Genomic DNA, 21,957 nt, shown 5'->3' on the forward strand with positions numbered 1-21,957 from the left:
CCTCTCCCTCCCTCCGGGTGGCCTGGCGAGCGTCCGCCAGGGGGCGAGCGGGAGCCATGGGCGGGGCTCGACTACGCATGTGCGCGCCGCTGGAGCACGTGCGGGGGGCGGTGAGGGCGGGAGGGGAAAGGTAGGAGGTGAGAGGTGAAGGGGCGGAGAGCTGCGCGGGCGCCGGGCGGCCGGGAGAGAGAGGGCGGGCACCACGCACCGGACCGCGGGCCGGGAGCGCGCACGCCGCGCCCCGCCCCCGCCGCCGCTGCCGCTGCCGCCGCCGCCGCCGCCGCCGCCCCCCCCGCCCCCGCCCCCGCCTCCCGGGAGCTGCTGCCGCCACAGGTACCGCCGCGCGTGTCCCCACGTCGCCTGTCCGCGGGCCCCGGCTCGGGCCTCCGGCCGCGCGGCCCCGGGAGGTCGGGGGTGGGGGCCGCCGGGGACACGGGCGCGCGGGCGTGGGCGCTGTCCAGCAGCCGTGCGGGCCGGGAGACCGCAGCCCAGAGAGGGGGCCGGGCCGCCGCGTCCCCACCCCCACCCCGGCCGCGCCCCCGCCCGCGCCCTCGTGTCCCCACCCAGCTCCTGGCCCCGGGTGACCACTGCCGGGAGACGGGGTCGCGCCGCGGCGGCCCCTGGCCCGGCGTCCCCGGGAAGCCGCCGCTTCTAGAACCTGCTTTGGAGCTGTCTGGATTTTCCAGAGTGCGGGGGAGATCATGTTGTCCACTCCTGCCGCTTTGGGGCTGTCTGGTTTTGAGGCAACACGTAGCTGCTTTGCTGGGTTTGCTTGGCTTCTAGTTTTGCCCAAGCCCAAACTTTGCTCACTCACGTTGCCTGTGTTTACTGTGTTGCCTTGTGTTTATTATCTCAATATATCATAGGGGATTATAATGTCACGGTGGCACGAGTTGCAGGGAGCCTGGACCGTTTGAAGCGCAAAGTTGCACAGGTGGAAAGGCTGTTGGCCGGAGGGGCGGAGGGTCCCTGCGGGGGCTCCAGGAGTTCCCCTTCATTGCTACTTGCTCTCCCACCTTCTGTGGTGACAAAGCTGCGTGATTAAACTCTTCCTGGGGATTTTGTAATAATTCTTGTGAAGAAGACCTAGGAAAGTTTTCCTTAATGATGTTAGTTTTGTGTGTGTTTCTTTTATCTGACCAGATCTCTTTTGGAGTTTGGTCATAGGGTGTCTTATTGGTGTGCTGCTGTCTCAGGATATCCTGCTAATGATTGAAACTATGGTCAAGAATGTCTGGTTAGTGTTCCTGAGTGATGCTTAACCGATGAGCTTTGTCTTGTTTATTCCTTTTTTGTGGTGCCATTTAAAAAAATTTTTGGAGTGTAGTTGTTACACTCCAATGTTACATTATTTTTAGATGTGCAACAGTGATTCAACTGCTCTGTACATTATGCTCACCACAAGAGTAGTTACCATCTGACCTGTATTTTTTTTCTATGGTGGATCCCAACCCGGGGCTTGAACTTATGACCCTGAGATCAAAACCTGAGCTGATACAAGAGTCAGCTGCTCAACTGACTGAGACACCTGGGCCCATGTGACCTGTATCTTTTTAAGTATGTTAATATAGTTTGGGTTTTAGGTGTTTTACACATTTGCAGCATTCCCAGTAGGCACACGATGTAAAACTATATATATAAATGTATCTTCATAGTCATTCTTTTGGTCATAGATTGAAAGAATTACTTCTCATTTATTATGAACTAATCTGGTATTTGAGAGCTCTCTCTTTTCTTTTGCTGTTGCGCAAACACAGCACCTCTCCTGAGGTCTCCACGTGCTTTATAATCATTGGTTTGGCCTTCCCCCCCATCCCCATCATCTAGACTAGTTTACTGTTATGAGGGGGATATAAAGTCGACTCCTAGTTTATGACTAAAAGAATGGGGGCAGAAAGATGATGAATTGCCTGAGGTCATATATGAGCAAGTAAACTGTCCAGTCGGGAAGCAAACCATGCCTGTGGGGTTCAGTACTCATGCATTTATTAACGTTTGGTGGCAGACTTTAGGGAGGCTTACTCTTAGTTATCTAGCCATGCACATGAATGTGTCCTGAGGACCCTGGAATTACACTTAGGTTTATGTGCTGTTTGTTTACTCTCACCATTGGTAGCCGTTTGCTGTGGCCAGGGTTAGTTATATTGGCTCTCACAGGTATTTTGTATATGGTTTATGTTATCACTTCCATTTGAACAGATGAAAGGACTGCCCCTTAGAGCGAAGCTGGGTTTCCAGGGTCACCCAACTTGTAAGTAGTGGATTAGGCCTTCAAACCAGATCTGCCAGACTCTACCGCCTGAGCTCTTCCACTGTAACTCGCTTCCTTCCTGAGTTGGCTGATGAAACAAAGTCCAGGTGACTTTTTTTTTTTTTGGCCACCTGAAGTAGTGAATAAAATATTTATTGAACACCTGTGCTGTCTAGGTGTACTGTGCTAGGTGCTCTAATAATAGCTTATCTCAATCATCATAGTAACGAGGTGAGATACTATTGTCACCCCTCCCCCCCTTAATGATGAGTTTTACAGATGTTACCTGACTGGTCCTGGGTCACCTCCTAGTTAGAGGCAGAGCCCAGGTGCAAACCCAGGTTTGCTTGACAATAGAGTCCATGCTTTTGATTTTTATTTATTTTTTAAAGATTTTATTTATTCATGAGAGACAGAGAGGGAGAGAGAGGCAGAGGGAGAAGCAGGCTCCCAAGGAGCAGGGAGCCCGATGTGGGACTCGATCCCAGGACTCTGGGATCATGACCTGAGCCGAAGGCAGACGCTTAACCATCTGAGCCACCCAGGTGCCCTAGAGTCCATGCTTTTATGCTCGTCTCGCACCTCCTGGCCTCACAGTCTTTTCCTGTTGCCCATTGGCAGGTGAGAGGTAGCAGGAGAAGGTGACGGGGTGAAGGGAAGAAGCCAGCATCACAGACCCAAGTCAGAGATGTGGAAGTCAGCAGGAAGGAGACAGCAGTGGGCAGGGGCGCTGCCTGAGCATGCTTGTGGGGGTGCTGGGCCATTTCATAAGCTTTACAGTGGAGTCCAAAGACGGGGGGTGTGCATGCATCAAGAGTGCATGGAGGTCTCAGGGAAAAAAAAAATCAAAACTTATCTGTGTGTTTATTTTAGCTTTACTGAATTTTTATTAGGTTATTTTATAATGTACACTATATATTACAGTAGTACAAACACATATGAATATACATATATTGGGACATATACTCATTCTTGCTGGGGATTCAAATCAAAAAACATTTGGAAACCACTGATTTTATTTGATATTTAGCATTTGTATCAAATATGTAAGGTATTGTGCTAATCATTTGTTCCTGCATTGGAAGTTTAGTGAAGTTCAGTGTAATTCCACATAATCAGGAAGAGTGTTTCATATTTTTTTTTAAACTTTTAGTTTACTTGAGAGATTGTGCACACGAGGAGGGGAGGGGCAAAGGGAGAAGCCAATTCCCCGCTGAGCCAGATGTAGGGCTTCATCCCAGGAGATCATGAGATCTCTGAGATCTGAGATCATGACCTGAGCAGAAGGCAGATGCTTAACCGACTGAGCCACCCAGGTGCCCCAAGAATGGTATTTCATATTAATAACCAATTATAAATTATTTTAAAAATTGCAGTCACAATTTTGTGAAAGAGGATCTAGTATTTTAATAGTCTTTATGTCTCAAGCAGCAGTCTTAAATTTGGAGCTATAATGACTGATATATCCCTTTTGAAATTAAAATTTTGTTGAACCTTGGGCGCCTGAGTGGCTCAGTTGTTGAGCGTCTGCCTTCGGCTTGGGTCATGATCCCAGGGTCCTGGGATCGAGCCCCGCATCGGGCTCCCTGCTTCGCGGGAAGCCTGCTTCTCCCTCTCCCACTCCCCCTGCTTGTGTTCCCTTTCTCGCTGTGTCTCTCTCTGTCAAATAAATAAAATCTTTAAAAATAAATAAAATTTTGTTGAACCTCTTCTATTTTAAACCTGTTAATGTCAGTCAGAAATAAAAGAGACTAAAATAATCAGTTAACGTAAATGTGGTAGTTGTAATAGTCATATTTGTGCTGTTAACTTTATTTTTAAGATTTCATTTATTTATTTGACAGAGAGAGACACAGCGAGAGAGGGAACACAGACAGGGGGAGTGGGAGAGGAAGAAGCAGGCTTCCTGTGGAGCAGGGAGCCCGATGCGGGGCTCGATCCCAGGACCCTGGGATCATGACCTGAGCCGAAGGCAGACGCTTAAAGAGTGAGCCACCCAGGTGCCCCTGTGCTGTTAACTTTAGAGTACTTGCAAATCTTAGATGATATTTAGATATATTGAAATTCCAAATACGTTGATTCTTTACAAACGAGATTGGATTTTCTTCAGGTCACTCTGCAGCAGTGGTTGGTATGTTGTATCAAAATAAGCAATTCCAGAATTCTACCTAACTTAAAAAATATCTTACATTCTCTTCCAGCTTATTTCACAATTGAATAGATTAGTGTTTGTTCAGGAGTTCAGGTTAAAATAACAGAAAGGGATTTGAGCAAGAAATATATTCTCCTCGCTAGACACGTGAGACATTATTCATACCAGTGGTTCTCAGGCTTTAGTGTGAATTAGAATCACCTTGTTTTAATCCTACTTCACTAGAGTCTCTGACTCTGTAGGTCAGAGATAGACCTTGGAATTTGAATTTCAAGCAAGTTCTCAGGCTGCTGCTGCTGGTCTACGGAACCATGAGCCAGGGCTCCATATAAGCACACCTGAAACCAGAGCACGATGCCAGTACTTACATGTTTCACACTGAATCCCATCAGCATCAGTCGGTCGGATATTACAGTTTTGCCAAGTACATAACTGGCTCTTGTTTTTAGACAGTTCCCCTTATTTTTAAATGATGTCATAATTAAGATTTCATTCTCAGTGATATTACTATTTATATTTTTTTGCTGCAATACTATATTTCTAAATTTCTTGAGGAGTTAGAAGTGTTTTTTGTTTTTGTTTTTAATACCAGTTGTCCGTGTTGAAGGACAATGAATAGGCAGGCGTGCACATGCATAGTTTTTATCTGTAATCACAGTGGTGACCATTAGCAGGCTTCATTCTTGCTCATTCTCTTGTTCCCTCTCTTTATAATGGGATCATACTGTTTTGTATCCATTTTCTGTTACGTGTAAACATCTTTTTCTGTAAAACACTATTCTGCAACATTTTTGTTTTTTTAAAACTTAAAATCTCATTTATTTCTACATTTCCCAAAAACTTGATTCTTTGAGCAGCTTGTTGTGTTTGGCTGTGGGCTTGGGTTGCACCTTTCCGAAGACTGCACTGTCACTCAGAAAGCCTCCAGTCGTGGTCCTCCTCAGTAGTCTTCAGTATCCCCCTGCTCTCATGATCTTCCCCAAGCTGGCCTACCCAGCCCTTCTCCCCTACCAGCTCACGTTGATGCCGCCTCGTCTCCATGGGTGATGACGTCCCTTCTTCCAGTCTGAGCCCTGGTTGGGTTTGGACAGGCATTCTGATTTGTCATCCCTGCGACAGTGACTGTTGGAAACACCAAGACCTACCTTTAGCAAGCAACAGGAATGAGTTGCATCTCATTCCTGTCAGGAAGGATAATCTTGAATTCTTCTCCCAGATACCATCCGAAGCTCAACTGAGAGAAAGAACATTCATCAGACTGTGCTGGAAGGTGTTTTAATGCTAATGTTCCAGGCAATGTTCCAGACTCAGTGTCTTTGAGTGAAGTCAGATCATTAGGAAGCAGCATAATTCTGGCCCCTCTTCCAGCTTTTTAGTAAACTGACTTTGCATGGCCCCATCGGCTTGCATTGAGATCTATCTGAGGAGTCCCCAAGAAAATCTGTGAGGCCAATTAGAAATTTCTTCAGGTTCAGTACCTGGAGTAGTCGACCGTGCCTCTCCTAAGCCACTGCTTTGATTTTGTCTAAAGTATACCGTGAACTATGTCAATATTGGTTCTCTCTCTGTGTTGGCTATTAGGGAGCTCAGAGTCCCGTTTGTGTTCAGAGTTCTATGGCTTGTGCTTTTAAGATTACTTTTGGCTTATAATATATGTTCTGTTTAATGGCTAGTTATTTTGCTCTTTCAGATTTTACCATAAAATATAGAACACATTTCATCCCTGTTCTAAAGATTACTGTGGTTATATTGTGACCAAATGTGTATTCCCATCCTATTGCCTTTCTTCCACCGGAATTCCTCCTAACCCTGTCTTCCCCTGTCTCCTCCTGTGTACTCATTCTTTGTTGTTGTTGTTGAATCTATTGTGGTAAATACACATAAAACTTACCATGTTAACAATTGTAACTGTACAGTTGAACGGTATTAAATACATAATATGTAACTGTCACAATCATCATCACAACCATCCTTCTCTGTTCCTCTTTTCATCTTGCAACCCTGGAACTCCGTGCCCAACTCCGTGCCCATTTAACACCAACTACCCATTCCTTCCTTCCCCCTGCCCCTGGCAACCACCATTCTACTTCCTATCTATGATTTTGTCGACTCTTAAGTACCTCATGTGAGTGGAATCATATGGTATTTGTCTTTTTGTGACCGACGTGTTTCATTTAGCATGCTGTCCTCATGGTTTATCCATGTTATAGCGTGTGTTAGAATTTCCTTCCTTTTTAAAGCCGAATAATAGTCCGTGGAATTTATATATCACATTTTGTCTATCCATTTATCCATGATGGACATTTGTGTTGTTTCTACCTTTTGGCTAGTATGAATAATGCTGCTGTGGACATGGGTGTACAAATACTTGTTCAAGTTCCTGTTTTCTGTTTTGGGTATGTACATAAGTGGAATTGATTATATGGTAATTCTGTGATTAATTTTTTAAGGCACCACCGTACTGTTTTCCACGGTGTTTTACAGTCTCACCAGCAATACACAGGGTTCCAATTTCTCTACATCCTTGCCAACACTTGTTATTTTCTGTTTTGTTTTGTTTTTGTTTTTTGATGGTAGCCATCCTAGTGGGTGTGAGATGGTATCTCATTGTAGTTTTGATTTGCATTTCCCTAATGGGTAGTGATGTTGAGCATCTTTTCATGTGCTTGTTAGCCATTGGTGTATCTTTGGAGAAATGTTTATTCATTTTACATCAGATTGTTTTTTGTTGCTGTTGAGTCTTAGGAGTTCTCTATGTATTCGGGACAGTAATCTCTTTATCAGATACTTGATTTGTAAATATTTTCTGTGTGCTGCCTTTTTACTCTGTTGATAGTGTCTTTGGATGCACACAATTTAAAAATTTTTATGAAGTCCAATTTGTTTTTTTCTCTTTTGTTGCCTGTGTTCTTGGTGTCATATCCAAGAAATCATTGCTAAGTCCAATGTCATTGAAGCTTTTGCCCTATTTTTTTTTTTTTTTAAGTAATCTCTGCACTCAGTGCAGGGCTCGAACTCATGACCCTGTGATCAAGATTTGCATGCTGTACCTGCTGAGCCAGCCAGGCATCCCCTGCCCTGTGTTTTCTTACAAGAATTTTATAGTTTTCCGTCTTAAGTTTGGGTCTTTGAACTTTTTTTTTTTTTTAATAATTTCTACACCCAAAGTGGGGCTAAAACTCACAACCCTCAGATCAAGAATCACATGCTCTTCCATCTGAGCCAACCAGGTGCCCCAGGTCTTTGAATCTTGTGTATTCAATCTTGCTAAATTTTGTAAGGGGATAAATTCTTTTTTCTCTTTTGGCACATTCTGAAGGACTTCCTTGTTTATTAATGTTCATTGTGGTAAAATTCAAATATATACAAAAGCAGAGAGCAGTGAGCCTTTGTGTGTCTGTCACTCAGTTATATCTGTCATTTACTCATTAGCTCGGGGCACACTTGCTTCATCCATATTCTCTTCTCTTCCCCTTTTTATATTTTTCTTTTTTTTTCTTTCTAAATTATTTGATGAATTTTTTTGTGCTAAAATATACATAACAAAATTTACCATTTTAACCATTTTTAAAAAAATATATGGAATGCTTCACAAATTTGTGTGTCATCCTTGCTCAGGGGTCATGCCAATCTTCTGTCGTTTCAGTTTTAGTATGTGTGCTGCCGAAGTGAGCACCATTTTAACCATTTTTAAGTGTACCATTTTGGTGGCATCAGATAGATCCATAGTGTTATACAACCATCACCACTGTCCATTTCCAGGTTTTCATCATTCCAAACAGAAACTCTGTACTCATTAAACAGCTTCTCATTCTCCCCTCCCCCGAACCCCTGGCAACCACTATTCTACTTTCTGTCTCTGAATTTGCCCATTCTAGGTCCCTTGTATAAGTGGAATCATATTGTGCTTGTCCTTTTGTACGTGGCTTATTTCACTTAACACAGTGTTTTCAGTGTTCCTCCATGTTGTAGCATGTATCAGAATTTCATTCCTTTTTCGGGTCAAATAATATTCTCTTTTATGTATATCCACATTTTACTTATCCCTTCATCTGTCAGTGAACATTTGGATTATTTCTCCCTTTTGCGTGTTGTGAATAATGCTGTTATAAACATGAGTATACAGGCATCGGTTCAAATCCCTACTTTCAGTTCTTTGGATATATACCCAGGGGAGGAATTGCTGGATCATTTGGTAATTCTGTGTTTCGCTTTTTGAGGAACTGCCAAACTATTTCCCACAGCAGCTGCCCCATTTTATATTCTATCAGTAATGCACAAGAGTTCCCGGTTACTCCACATCCTTACCAACACTCATTTCCCATTTTCATTTGTTTGTTTTTATTTTTTAATAAGAGCCATCCTAGTAGTTGTGAAGTGGTATCTCATTAGGGTTTAATTTGCATTTCCCTAATGATTAGTGATGTTGGGCATTTTTTTATGTGCTTATTGGCCATCTGTATATCTTCTGTAGAGAAATGTCTGTTCAAGTCCTTTGCCCATTTTTGAATAGGGTTGTTTGTTTTTTTGTTGCCAGGTTATAAAAGTTCTTTATTCTGGATATTAATTCCTTATTAGATATGATTTGCAAATACTTTTTCCCATTCTGTGGGTTGTCTTTTCACTCTGTTGGAAGTTTCCTTTGTTGCACAAAAATTAGTAATTTTTTGAGGTCCAGTTTGTTTTTTTGTGGGTTTTTTTTTTGCCTCTGTTTTTGGTGTCATATCCACGAAGTCCTTTTTAAATCCAGTGTCATGAAGCTTTTACCCTACTTTCTTTTAAGAGTTTTATAGTTTTAGGGACGCCTGGGTGGCTCGGTCGGTTAAGCATCTGTCTTCAGCTCAGTGGGGTCCTGGGATCAAGCCTAGTGTGGGCTCCCTGCTCAGTGGGAAGCTTGCTTCTCCCTCTCCTCTCCCTGCTCATGCTTTCTCTCTCATTCTCTCTCTCCCGAGTAAATAAAATAAAATAAAATAAAAAGAGTTTTTTAGTTTTAGCTCTTTGTTTAGGTCTTTGATGCATTTTGAATTTTTGTATGTGATGTAAGGGTTCAACTTAACTGTTTTGCATAGTGACTCTCCAGTTTTCCCAGCACCGTTTGTTGAAAAGATTGTGCCAAGGAGAAGGGCTCCAGTTGAACCTAATCTATACTCTCTTGTTTGCAGTTCTTCCCCTCACAAACAGTGCTTTTGCACATCTGTGTTGGGAATGGAGACATTTTCCGTGCAGCATTTGTATTAAAAGCTTTTGAGACAGTAATAAAAAAGAGACTCATCACACCCCCACTTTGGGGTAAGCTGTCAAGGACCATGGTGCTCTCCAGCAGGCCACACATCTGTCAGGAGGCCAGGCGAGGTGCCTCCGTGCTGTGTGGATGTGGATGAGGTCGCCCCTGTGTAGCTGGGAGCTGGTGGCTGGCCCTAGCCAGGCTCCTGTCAGCACCTGCTGGGACTGAGACTGAGGCCACCCTCTGCCTGGGCCAGAGCTCTTGTGAAATGACAGGGCTGTCCCATTGGGCTCTTGGGTTGTTTCTAGCCTTTTTTTTTTTTTTAAAGATTTATTTATTTATTTTAGAGAGAAAGTGGGCAGGCGGGGGTGGGACAGAGGGAGGGAGAGAGAGAGAATCTCAAGCAGACTGCCCGCTGAGCATGGGGCATGGAGCCTGCCATGGGGCTCTCACAACCCTGAGAACATGACCTGAGTTGAAATCAAGAGTCGGACACTTAACCAGCTGAGCCACCCAGACGCCCCTGTTTCTAGCTTTGGAACAAATTCTTTTCCCATATTCTTAGCAGGAGTCAGTTCATTCTCTTTGTTAGTCATTCCTGCCCAGTTCAAGAGGGAATAAGAATGTAGGTAGCTGGCATTGTGGAAGAAAATCTTTAATATATTTGTTGATGTCCAATTGTGAAGAGGGTCGGCATCATGTACTTGGTTATTTGTGATGACCATCACAACCAGTTAATATAATTTTGTCTTCCCTTCAATCTGGGTGTTGCTGTGCCATCCCAATTATTATTTTGTTTAAGGTTTTATTTATTTAAGAGAGCATGCGCACACAGCGTGAGAGCACAAGCAGGGGGAACAGCAGGTAGGGGGAGGGAGGGGGCTCAATCCCCGGACTCCCAGGTCATGACCCGAGCCGAAGGCAGATGCTTAACCGAATGGACCACCCAGGCACCCCCAATGATTATTCTAAATGTGGCAGTAATCGTCGTCTTGAATATATGTATTTTCAGGCTTCAAATTCTCTGAAATCGGCTTTCATTCATGAATTGAAACTTCTTTCTCTTTTTAGTACTTTTAATTTGTTCTGCTGGGCATTGTTCTGGCTTATTTGGCTAATTTTGATGCTTACAGAAGCCGAATTTCCTGTCCTAATCATTGGTCCACTTTACAAAGCAACTTTCAGGAAAATCTTTCCTCCAAGGATGAACTGTTTACACCAGTGGACTAGTTTAGCATAGTGAACAGGCCTGCAGTGACTTTCCGCTCGGCACCAAATGAGGTGCTGCGTGCTCTAGGGAACACAGAGGTGATTCAGCAGTGACCTTTTTCCCAAAGAAACCACAATCAGAGGAGGCTGAAAGAGTCAGAAAGAATACAGGCATGATGGAAATACACAGTTCCAGAAGCTCAGAGAAGAAGGCTGCTGCTTCTACAGGGAAGCGTTCATTATTTTTAATTTTAGCTTTTCACTGCAATAATAGATTCACGTGGCATAAAATTCAAAAGGAACAACAGAGTATACACGGGAAAGTTTCCCTTCCATCTTGCCCCTGGCCACCACTTCCTCTCCCCAGAGGCAGCCAGTGTTACCAGTTCTCCAGTGTCTGTTCAGGGATGTTCTTTGCATAATACAGACCAACACACAGAGAGCTCTTTTCTTTTACATGAAAGCACACTATATCCCTTGCTTTTTTCTGTTTGTGATAGTTCATTATCAATGCATAAGAGCTTTCTCATTGTCTTTCACAACTGGATAATATTCCATTGTCAGGATGTATCTTTATTTAGCCAGCGCTCCATTGATGGACATATAAGGTGTTGTAAATTGTGCTAGTGCAGAAACACTGAGTAACCTTCTGTATGCATCATTTGATGCATGGCCAAGTGCATCTATCTGGTCACTTACCAGAGGTAGGATTGCTGGGTTGGTGGGTATGTGCTTTTGTAAAATTGTTAGCTCTTACCAGAAAGACCTCTGTACAGGTTTTGTCCACCTGTGCTCCTTAGCTGTGTGTGGCTGTGCCTGTTTATCCACACCCTCACTGGCACTGTGATAGCACATAGTTTGATCTTTGCCAGTTTGATAGGGAAAAAAATTATTTCTTTGTGTATATTTTTTCTTCCAAAACTTAGTTTACCCTCTAGAAAAGTAGAGAGTAATAGAGTGAACACTCATATCAGGGGTTGTTTGAATTTGTAGCACTCCTGTTGCTATAAGGTTGAAGGACCATTTCCATTTTCTTTGCCTATTTTTCTTTAGGGCTTTGGTTGATTTTGTAAAAATGGTTTATATATGAAGGAATTTAGCACTTTGTTCGTGATATAAATTGCAGTTATATTTTTCCAGATTGTGATTTCTTTTTATTTAGGATGGTTTTGTCATGAAAAAGAAATTGGTTCTGGGGCACCTGGGTGGCTCAGTCGTTAAGCGTCTGCCTTTGGCTCAGGTCATGATCCCAGGGTCCTGGGATCGAGCCCCGCATCGGGCTCCCTGCTCAGCGGGGAGCCTCCTTCTCCCTTTCCCACTCCGCCTGCTTGTGTTCCCTCTCTCGCTGTCTTTCTCTGTCAAATAAATAAATAAAATCTTTAAAAAAAATTGGTTCTTTATTGGGTCATTCATTGAACTTTTAAGGCTTCTGGGTTCTCTGTCATACCTAGAAAGATCTTCCCTATTAGAAGAGTATGCAAAATTCCCCTATGGTTTTTTAAAGTACTTTTTAAATTTCATTATTTACCTTTATATCTTTTATCCATTTGGAATTTATTTTGGTGAGAAGTGTGAGCCCAACTTAATTTTTTCCCAAATGGGCCACCCATTTGTTGCAACACCTTGTAATAAGCAATTCATCCTTCCTCCCAGTTGTTCAAATGTCCTTTACTATATGTGATATACCTTGCCACATGCCATATACATTTGGGTCTATTTCTGGACTTTCTGTTCTGCACATTAATCTGTGTATTTATGTTTGAGTACACATTGTTTTAATTACTCCGGCTTTAGAGCATGTTTTGATATTTGGTAAAGTTAATTATCATTCATTACCTTTAATTTTCAGGACTTTCCTGGCTATGTTTGTTTTTCTATATGAACCTTGAGATAAATCTGCCTGTTTCAGAAAAACTCATTTTTGTTTTTATTGGCTCTGTGTTACATTTTTAGGTTAATGTAGGAAGAGTGATATTTAGGTGATGAGTCTTCCCCACTAAGATTGTATGCCTTACTCTTTGCTTGAGTCTTCTTTCATGTCCCTCACAGTTTGAGAGGTTTCTTGGCATTTCTTGTTAAGTTTATTCTCAGATCTTTTTTCTTTGTTTTTAGTGTTGTTGAAGCATTTTATCTTCTACTTGTTGATGTATGTGAAGGCACGGATTTCTATATATTAATTTTCACTACCTTACCTGATTATGAAGCGGTGAAGGTTTTCAGTTGATTCTCTAGGTATATAAGAATATGAGCGGCAAATAATGATCATTTTACTTTTTCTTTTCCAGTTGCATGCCTGTGTATTCTTTCTATCACCTTATTGTGATCACTGGTACCTCCACAGCATAGTAAATGGTGGTAGTGAAGTGCATAGGCTTGTTTGGCCTTTGACTCCGATGGGAATTATTCTAATGTGTTCCCAATGGGCTTGATTTTGGCTTTGGGGTTGAGAAGGATATAAATAGTTGGAAGTCTGTATCTATCTATCTATCTAAAGTGTATATAATGTAAATGGCAGAATTTCCTTCTTGTGGCCAAATAGTATTCCATTGTAAATAATCACTACATCATCTTTATCCATATATCTGTTCACACACAATTAGGTTGTTTCCATACCTTGGCTATTGTGAATAATGCTGCCTGAACATGGGGATGCATTTAGCTATTCAAGATAATGATTTTGTTCCCTTTGGATATATGCCCAGAAGTAGGATTGCTAGATTATAAGTTAGTTTGGTTTTTAATTTTTTGAGCAACTTTCATATTGTTTTCCATAATGACTGTACCAATTTATATTTCCACCAACAGTGTACAAGGATTCCCTTTTCTCCATGTCTTTCCCAACACGTTATTTTGTTGTCTTTATATTTTACTTACTTTATCTTTTAAAGATTTTATTTACTTATTTGACAGAGAGATAGAAGCAAGAGAAGGAACACAAGCAGGGGGAGTGGGAGAGGGAGAAGCAGGCTTCTTGCCAATCAGGGAGCCCAATATGGGACTTGATCCCAGGACCCCGGGACCACGACCTGAGCCGAAGGCAGACGCTTAATGACTGAGCCACCCAGGCGCCCCTATTTTATTTTTTTAAGTAGGCTTCACGCCCAGCATGGAGCCCAACGTAGGGCCTGAACTCACAATCCTCTCAGTCAGATGCTTAATTGACTGAACCACCCAGGTGCCCCATTTGTTGTCTGCTTATTTATTTAGTTATTTATTTGGGGGGAGGGCAGAGAGAAAATCTTAAGCAGGCTCCACATCCAGCACGTGAGCCTGATGCATGGCTTGGTCTCACAACCCTGAGATCATGACCTGAGCTGAAATCAGGAGTTGAGGTTGCTTAACCAGCTGAGCCACCCAGGCACCCCCATGTTGTCTTTTAAAATAAAAACCATCCTAACAGGTGTGAGGTAGTTTTGATCTGCATTTCCCTGACGATTAGGGTGTTGAGTACCGTTTCATGTACCTGTTGACCATTTATATGTCTTCTTTGTAGCTATTAACAAATTATTGTAGCTGTAGTTATTTTTAGTAATTTTTTGTCTCTTAACCCTTATACTAGAGTTAAGTGATTAACACACCACCATGTTACAGTATTAGAGTATTCTGAATTTGACTGTACTTGTCTTTACCCAGTGAATATTTTCCTTTTACTAATTATTGTCCTTCCATGTCAGGTTGAAGAACTCCATTCAGCATTTCTTGTAAAGCAGGTGTAGTGGTGATGAACTCTGAGCTTTTGTTTATCCATGAAAGTCTTTATCTCTCCTTCATTTCTGAAGGACAACTTGGCTGAATAAAAAGTATTCTTGGTTGGCAGTTTTTACTTGGCAACACTTTGTGGGGTTTTTTGCTTTTTGTTTTAAGTTTTTATTTGAATCACCTGGTGCTCATCATGACAAGTGCACCCCCTTAATCCCCATCACCTATTTCACCCATACCCCCAACCCCCTCCCCTCTGGTAACCATCAGTTCTCTATAGTTAAGAGTCTGTTTCTTGGTTTGTCTCTCTCTTTTTTTTCCCCCTTTGCTCCTTTATTTTGTTTCTTAAATTCCACATATGAGTGAAATCATATGGTATTTGTGTTTCTTTGACTGACTTATTTCACTCAGCATTATGCTTTCTAGCTCCATCCATGTTATTGCAAATGGCAGGATTTCACTCTTTTTTATATGTTTTAGACTAGTTTTATGTTTAATTAGTTTAGACATTTAGACATTTCCATTGCATGTATATACCACATCTTCTTTATCCATTCATCTATTGACAGACACTCGGGCTGCTTCCATATCTTGGCTATTGTAAATAATGCTGCTATAAAAATGGGGTTGCATATATCCCTTTGAATTAGTGTTTTTGTATTTTTTGGGTAAATAGTAGTGCAATTGCTAGATCATTGTGCAGTTCTATTTTTAATTTTTTGAGGAACCTCCCTTGGTTTGAGGAACCACTGTTTCCACAGTGGCTACACCAGTTTGCATTCCCATCAACAGTACCCGAGGGTTCCTTTTTCTCCACATCCTTGCCAACACCTGTTTTTTCTTGTGTTTTTGATTTTAGCCATTCTTAACAGGTATGAGGTGGTATTGTGGTTTTGATTTGCATTTCCATTATGATGAGTGATGTTGAGCATCATTTCATGTCTGTTGGCCTTCTGGATGTCTTCTTTGGAGAAATGTCTGTTCATGTCTCTTGCCCATTTTTAAATTGGATTATTTGTTTTTTGGGTGATGAGTTTTATAAGTTCGTAATATATTTTGGATACTAACTTTTAAAAGGATATGTCGTTTGCAGGTGTCTTTTTCCATTTTGTAGGTTACCATTGAGTTGATTGTTTCCTTTACTGTGTAGAAGCTTTTTATTTTGATGTTGTCCCAATAGTTTATAGTTTTGCTTTTGTTTCCCTTGCCTCAGGGGTCCTATCTAGAAAAAAGTTGCTAGAGCTGATGTCAGAGAAATTACTGCCTGTGCTCTTTTGTAGGATTTTTATGGTTTTAGGTCTCACATTTAGGTCTTTAATCAATTTTTTTTTAAAGATTTTATATATTTGACAGAGAGACAGCCAGAGAAAGAACACAGCGGGGGGGGGGGGGGAGCAGGAGAGGGAGAAGCAGGCTTCCTGCAGAGCCGGGAGGCTGATTCAGGGCTCGATCCCAGACCTTGGGATCATGACCTAAGCTGAAGGCAGACGCTTAACGACTGAGCCACCTGGGCGCCCCTTTAATCAATTTTTAATTTATTGTTTTGTATGGTGTAAGAAAGTGGTCCAGTTTTCCCAACGCCATTGGTTGAAGAGACTGTCCTTTTTCCCATTGGATATTCTTTCGTGCTTTGTCAAAGATTAATTGACCATATAATTGTGGGTTTATTTCTGTCTTCTGTTCCATTGATCTATGTGTCTTTTTTTGTGCTAGTAACATACTGTTTTGATTACTACAGGTTTGTAATATAACTTGAAGTCTGGAATTGTGATGCCTCCAGCTTTGCTTTTCTTTTTCAAGATTGCTTTGGCTATTTGGGGTCTTTTGTATTTTCATACAAATTTTAGGATTATTGGCTCTAGCTCTGTGAAAAATGTTCTTGGTATTTTGATAGGGATTGCATTAAATATGTAGATGGCTTTGGGTAGTTTAGACATTTTAACAGTATTTGTTCTTCGAATCCATGAACATGGAATTTTTTTCATTTCTTTGTGTCATCTTTGATTTCTTTCATACAAGTCTTTTACCTGTTTGATTAGGTTTATTACTAGGTATCTTATTATTTTGGGTGCAGTTGTAAATGGGATTGTTTTCTTAATTTTTCTTTCTGCTGCTTTATTATTGGTGTATTAGAAATGCAACAGATTAGCGCCTGAGTGGCTCAGTTGGTTAAGTGTCTGCCTTTGGCTCAGGTCATGATCTCAGGGTCCTGGAATTGAGCTCCACATCAGGCTCCCTGCTCAGTAGGGAGTCTGCTTCTCCCTCTCCCTCTGTTCCTCCTCGCTGCTCATGCACTCACTCTCTCTCAAATAAATAAGTAAAAAAAATCTTTTAAAAAATGCAACAGATTTCTGTACATTGAATTTGTTTCCTGTAACTTTACTGAATTCATTTATCAGTTCTAGCAGTTTTTGGGTGCAGTCTTTTGGATTTTCTATATATAATATCATGTCATCTACAAATAGTGAAAGTTTGACTTCTTCCTCGCTGATTTGGGTTATTTCTTTCTCTTGTCTGTTTGCTGTGACTGGGACTTTCAGTACTGTGTTGAGTAAAAGTGGTGAGAGTGGATGTCCTTGTGTTGTTCCTCACCTTAGGGGAAAGGCTCTCAGTTTTTCCTCACTGAGGATGACATTAGCTGTGGGTTTTTCACATACAGTGTTTATTATGTTGAGGTATGTTCCCTCTAAACCTACTTTGTTGAGGGTTTTTATCTTGAGTGGATGTTGTACTTTGTCAGATGCTTTTTTCTGGATCTATTGAAATGATCATATGGTTCTTATCCTTTCTCTTATTGATGTGATGTATTATGTTGATTGATTTGAGAGTAGTGAACCACCCTTGCAACCCAGGAATAAATCCCACTTAATCGTGGTGAATAAGTTTTTTAAATGTATTGTTGGATTTGGTTTGCTACTATTTTGTTGAGGATTTTTGTATCTGTGTTCCTCAGGGATATTGGCATGTAGTTCTCTTTTTTTGTGGTGTGTTTATCTGGTTTTGGTATCAGGGTAATGCTGGCCTCATAGAATAAGTTGGAAGTTTTCCTTCCTCTTCTGTTTTTTTGAAATAGTTTGAGAAGAATGGGTATTAACTCTTCTTTAAATGTTTGGTAGAATTTGCCTGTGAAGCCATCTGGTCCCACACTTTTCTTTCTTTGGAGTTTTTTGATAACTTACTCAGTTTCTTTGTGGGTAATCGATCTGTTTAAATTTTCTATTTCTTCCTGTTTCAGTTTTGGTAGGTTATATGTTTCTAATAATTTACCCATTTCTTCTAGGTTTCAATTAGTTGGCATATAATTTTTCATAATATTCTCTTTTCTGTGGTGTTTGTTGTTATTTCTTCTCTCTCATTTGTGATTTTATTTGGGCCCTTTCTCTTTTTGTTTTGATAAGTCTGGCTAGAGATTTATCGATTTTATTGTTTTTTTTCCCCCAAAGAACCAGCTCCTGTTTTTGTTGATTTTTTTTTTTTTAGTTTCTATATCATTTATTTCTGCTCTAATCTTTATTACTTCTTTCCTTCTGCTGGTTTTAGCTCTTTTTGTTGTTGTTCTTTTTCTAGCTCCTTTAGTGTAAGGCTAGGTTGTTTATTTGAGGTTTTTCTTGCTTCTTGAGCAAGTAGGCCTATATGGCTATAAACTTCCCTCTTAGAACTGCTTTTACTGCATCCCAAAGGTTTTGAACCATTGTATTTTCATTTTCATTTGTTTCCATGTACTTTTTCATTTCTTTTATTTCTTGGTCGACTCATTTATTGTTTAGTAGCATGTTATTTAACTCTTATGTGTTTGTGGTCTTTCTAGATATTTTCTTGTGGTTTCATAGTGTTGTGGTCAGAAAAGATGCATGGTATGATTTTGATCTTTTTGAATTTGTTGAGGCTCGTTTTGTGGACTAACTTGTGATCTCTTCTGGAGAGTGTTCCATGTGCACTTGAAAAGAATGTGTATTCTACTGTTTTAGGATGGAATGCTCTGAATATATCTGTTAAATCCATCTGGTCCAGTGTGTCATTCAAAGCCCTGTTTCCATGTTGTTTTTCTGCTTAGATGATCTGTCCATTGGATGTAAGTGGGGTGCTCAAGTCCCCCATTATTATATTATCAGTTAGTGTTTGTTGTTTACTGTTTTTTGTATTTGGAAGTTCCCATGTTGGGAGCATAAATATTTAAAATTGTTATATTTTCTTGTTGGATTGTTCTCTTCATTATAGTGTTCTTCTTTGTTTCTTGTTACAGTCTTTGTTTTAATGCCTATTTTGTCTGATATAAGTATTGCTCCTCTGGCTTTGTTTTGACATCCATTTGCATGATAAATGTTTCTCCATCCCCTCACTTTCCAATCTGCAAGTGTCTTTAAGTATAAAATTAGTCTCTTGTAGGCGGCATGTAGATGGGTTATTATTATTATTATTCATTCTGTTATCCTGTGTCTTTTTACTGGAGTGTTTAGTCCATTTACATTTAAAGTAATTATTGATATGTATTTATTGCTATTTTATTACTTGTTTTGTGGTGGTTTCTGGAGCTTTTCTCTGATCCTTTCTTTCGTGGTATGCTGATTTTCTTTGGTGCTGTATTTGGATTTCTTTCTCTATATTCTTTGCTTATTTCTTGGTGGCTTTTGATTTGTGGTTACTATTAAGTTTGTAAATTATATTTTCTGCATATAGCAGTTTATATTAGGTTGATAGACATATAAGTTGTTTTTTTTTAAGATATTTTTATTTATTTGACACAGAGAGAGACACAGCGAGAGAGGGAACACAAGCAGGGGGAGTGGGAGAGGGAGAAGCAGGCTCTCCTCTGAGCAGGGAGCCTGACGCGGGGCCCGATCCCAGGACCCTGGGATCGTGACCTGAGCCGAAGGCAGACACCCAACAACTGAGCCACCTAGGTGCCCCAACATATAAGTTTGAACCCATTCTTTACTCTTCCCCATGTTTTAGGTATATGATGTCATATTTTACATCCTTTTATTTTATGGTTCTTGACTGATTTTTTTACAGAAATATTTCTTTTTATTGGTTTTGTGTTTCCTACCTTCATGCTGTTGGTTTTGGCCTTTCCTTTCCACTCAGAGTCCCCTTTAATGTTTCTTGCAGGGCTGGTGTAGTGGTCACAAACTCCTTTAGTTTTTGTTTGTCTCCTTCAGTTCTGAATGATTGCCTTTCTGGACAGAGTATTCTTGGCTGCAGGTTTTTCCCATTCAGCACTTTGAATATATCATGCCACTCCTTTCTGGCTGGGAAGGTTTCTGCTGAAAAATCCACTGTTGGCTTTATGGGGTTTCTTTTGTATGTAACTATCTTCTTTTGTCTTGCTGCTTTTAATGTTTTTTCTTTACTACTATATTTTGCCATTTTAATTACAATATGTTTTGGTGTGGATCTGCTTTTGTTGATTTTGTTGGGGGTTCTCTGTGCCTCCTGGATCTGGATGTCTGTTTTCTTCCCCAGATTAGGAATGTTTTCAGCTATTATTTCTTCATTTAAATTCTCTGCCCACTTTTCTTTCTCTCCTTTTTCTGGGACTCCTATAATACGACTGTTACTATGTTTGATGGAGTCACTGAGTTCCCTAAGTCTGTTCTTATTTTGCATAATTCTTTTTTCTCTATTTTGTTAAACTTGATTACTTTCCATTACTCTGTCTTCTAGGTCATTAATTCGTTTCTCTGCTTCTCCCAGCTTGCTGTTCATTCCATCAGGTGTGATTCTCATTTATTGAGCCCTTTATCTCTGCTATGTTATTCCTTAGCTCTGTATTAATGGTTTTACTGATGTCCTCCCCTCTTAAGTCCAGTGAGTATCTTTATGATCATTGCTTTAGGTTTTTGTTTGTGTGGTTTTTTTTTTTTTTTTTTAAGTAAGTTCTGTGCCCATTGTGGGGCTTGAACTCATGACCCTGAGATCAAGAGTGGTGTGCTCTACCAACTGAGCCAGCCAGGCGCCCCATGATCACTGCTTTAAATTCATCAGGCATGTTACTTATATCTGTTTCACTCAAGTCTCTGACCACGGTTTTATCCTGTTCTTTCATCTGGGTCAAATTCCTTTGCCTTCTTATTTTGTCTAAATCTCTGTGCCTGTTTCTCAGTGTTAGGAAAGTCAGCTACATTTCCTGTTCTTGAGTGTAATGGCTTTATGAAGAAGAGGTCATGTGGTGCCCTGCAGTGTGGTGTCCCTTTTCTAGGACGTGGTACTTCTGGGACTGTCTCCAGTGTGTGCTGTGTGTGCTCTGCTGTTGTATCCTGGCCACTTGATCCTTCAGGCTGGTTTTCTGCAGAGGCTTTCTTTGCCTGTTGTGGGCAGGGTTTGGTGCCTGGCCCGAATGTGGCACTTTTTAACTTGGTGTGTTCTGGCCTCTTGTGAAATGAGACCTGTTGCTGCTGCCACTGGAATTGAGGCCTCACAAAACTCAGTTGGGAGACACGGTGTGGTAGGGGTTTGGGCCAGTATTCTAGGGAAGGGTGCCTCCCTCCTCCTGAGCTGGGACTGAGGCAAGCATGGCTGGGAAGGGCCGTTCCACCTGAGTGCCGGGAGCTGGGTGGTGGGAGGGAGCTTGCTGTAAGCAAACTGGGTAGGGAGTGTGGTCACTGCATTGGTTCCTGGTGGTGGCTCTGTGTTTATGCTGAGGGGTGGAGGAGGGAAATGGTGCTGTCCAGTTCCTGTGTTCCTGGCGGGAGAGAGGGTGTCTGTGTGAATGCTGCCTCTCTAGAACGTGCTCCCATATGAGTAGCTAACCTCCCCACTGTGTGCCCCCAGGCACTCTTCAGATCACTGTTTCTAGGCTGTATGTCTGCAGGCTCTTTGCCCTGTCTCCTCTCCAAGAGCAGCCCAGTGTCCTCTCAGCCCTTCCAGAGCCAAGCATGCTAACCTTTAAAACTCCAGGCTTTAAGCCCCAGTGGTTGCAAGAACTCAGGAGACTCACAGGCCGTCTTGCTTTCCAAGGCAATTGCTATGGGGATTTGTTTTCCCTGTGCGCTCCAGTGTGTACTAGTCTGTCTCTTGCCCTTCTTGCCTGTGGCTCCCTCCCCACTGCAGTAGCCTCTATCCATTTCTCTACCCAACTGCATCTCTGCACTTCCTACCTTTGATGTGGTCTCTTCTCTACCTTTAGTTTTGGAGTTTTTTCTGTCAGTTTTCAGATCAATTTCTGGGGTACTGAGGATAATTTGATAGTTATCTAGTTGTATTTGTGAGACGAGGAAGCCCGTCTTCCTCAGTCAATCTCTTATAGCATTTTGAATACATCATCCCACTGTCTCTTAGCCTATAGTGTTTCTGCTGAGAAATCCACTGATAGCTTTATGGGGGTTTCCTTGTATGTGAAGAATTTTTGTTCTCTTGCTGCTTTAAAATTTTTCTCTGATTTTAGATGGCTTTATTTTAGTCTGTCTTGGAGAAGATCTTTTT

The 21,957-nt window shown here is 41.4% G+C and overlaps 1 protein-coding gene and 1 non-coding gene across 2 annotated transcripts in view; one reads left to right on the plus strand and one right to left on the minus strand.

The window, feature by feature from the left end:
- The first annotated feature begins 291 nt into the window (after window positions 1-291).
- Window positions 292-21,957, plus strand: part of SCAP (SREBF chaperone) — a 68,572-nt gene continuing 46,906 nt past the window's right edge. Inside the window, exon 1 of the mRNA XM_088028574.1 lies at window positions 292-333. The gene's annotated coding sequence lies outside the window, so the exon portion shown is untranslated. The remainder of the gene's footprint in view (window positions 334-21,957) is intronic.
- On the minus strand, window positions 7,977-8,079 carry LOC114202933 (U6 spliceosomal RNA). The gene has a single exon (XR_003607886.1). It is a non-coding gene; the product is annotated as a U6 spliceosomal RNA (small nuclear RNA).

This window comes from Eumetopias jubatus, unplaced genomic scaffold (assembly GCF_037043125.1).
Source record: "Eumetopias jubatus isolate StellerSeaLion01/CBP00866 unplaced genomic scaffold, mEumJub1_p1.0 scaffold_1, whole genome shotgun sequence".
NCBI lineage: Eukaryota > Metazoa > Chordata > Mammalia > Carnivora > Otariidae > Eumetopias > Eumetopias jubatus.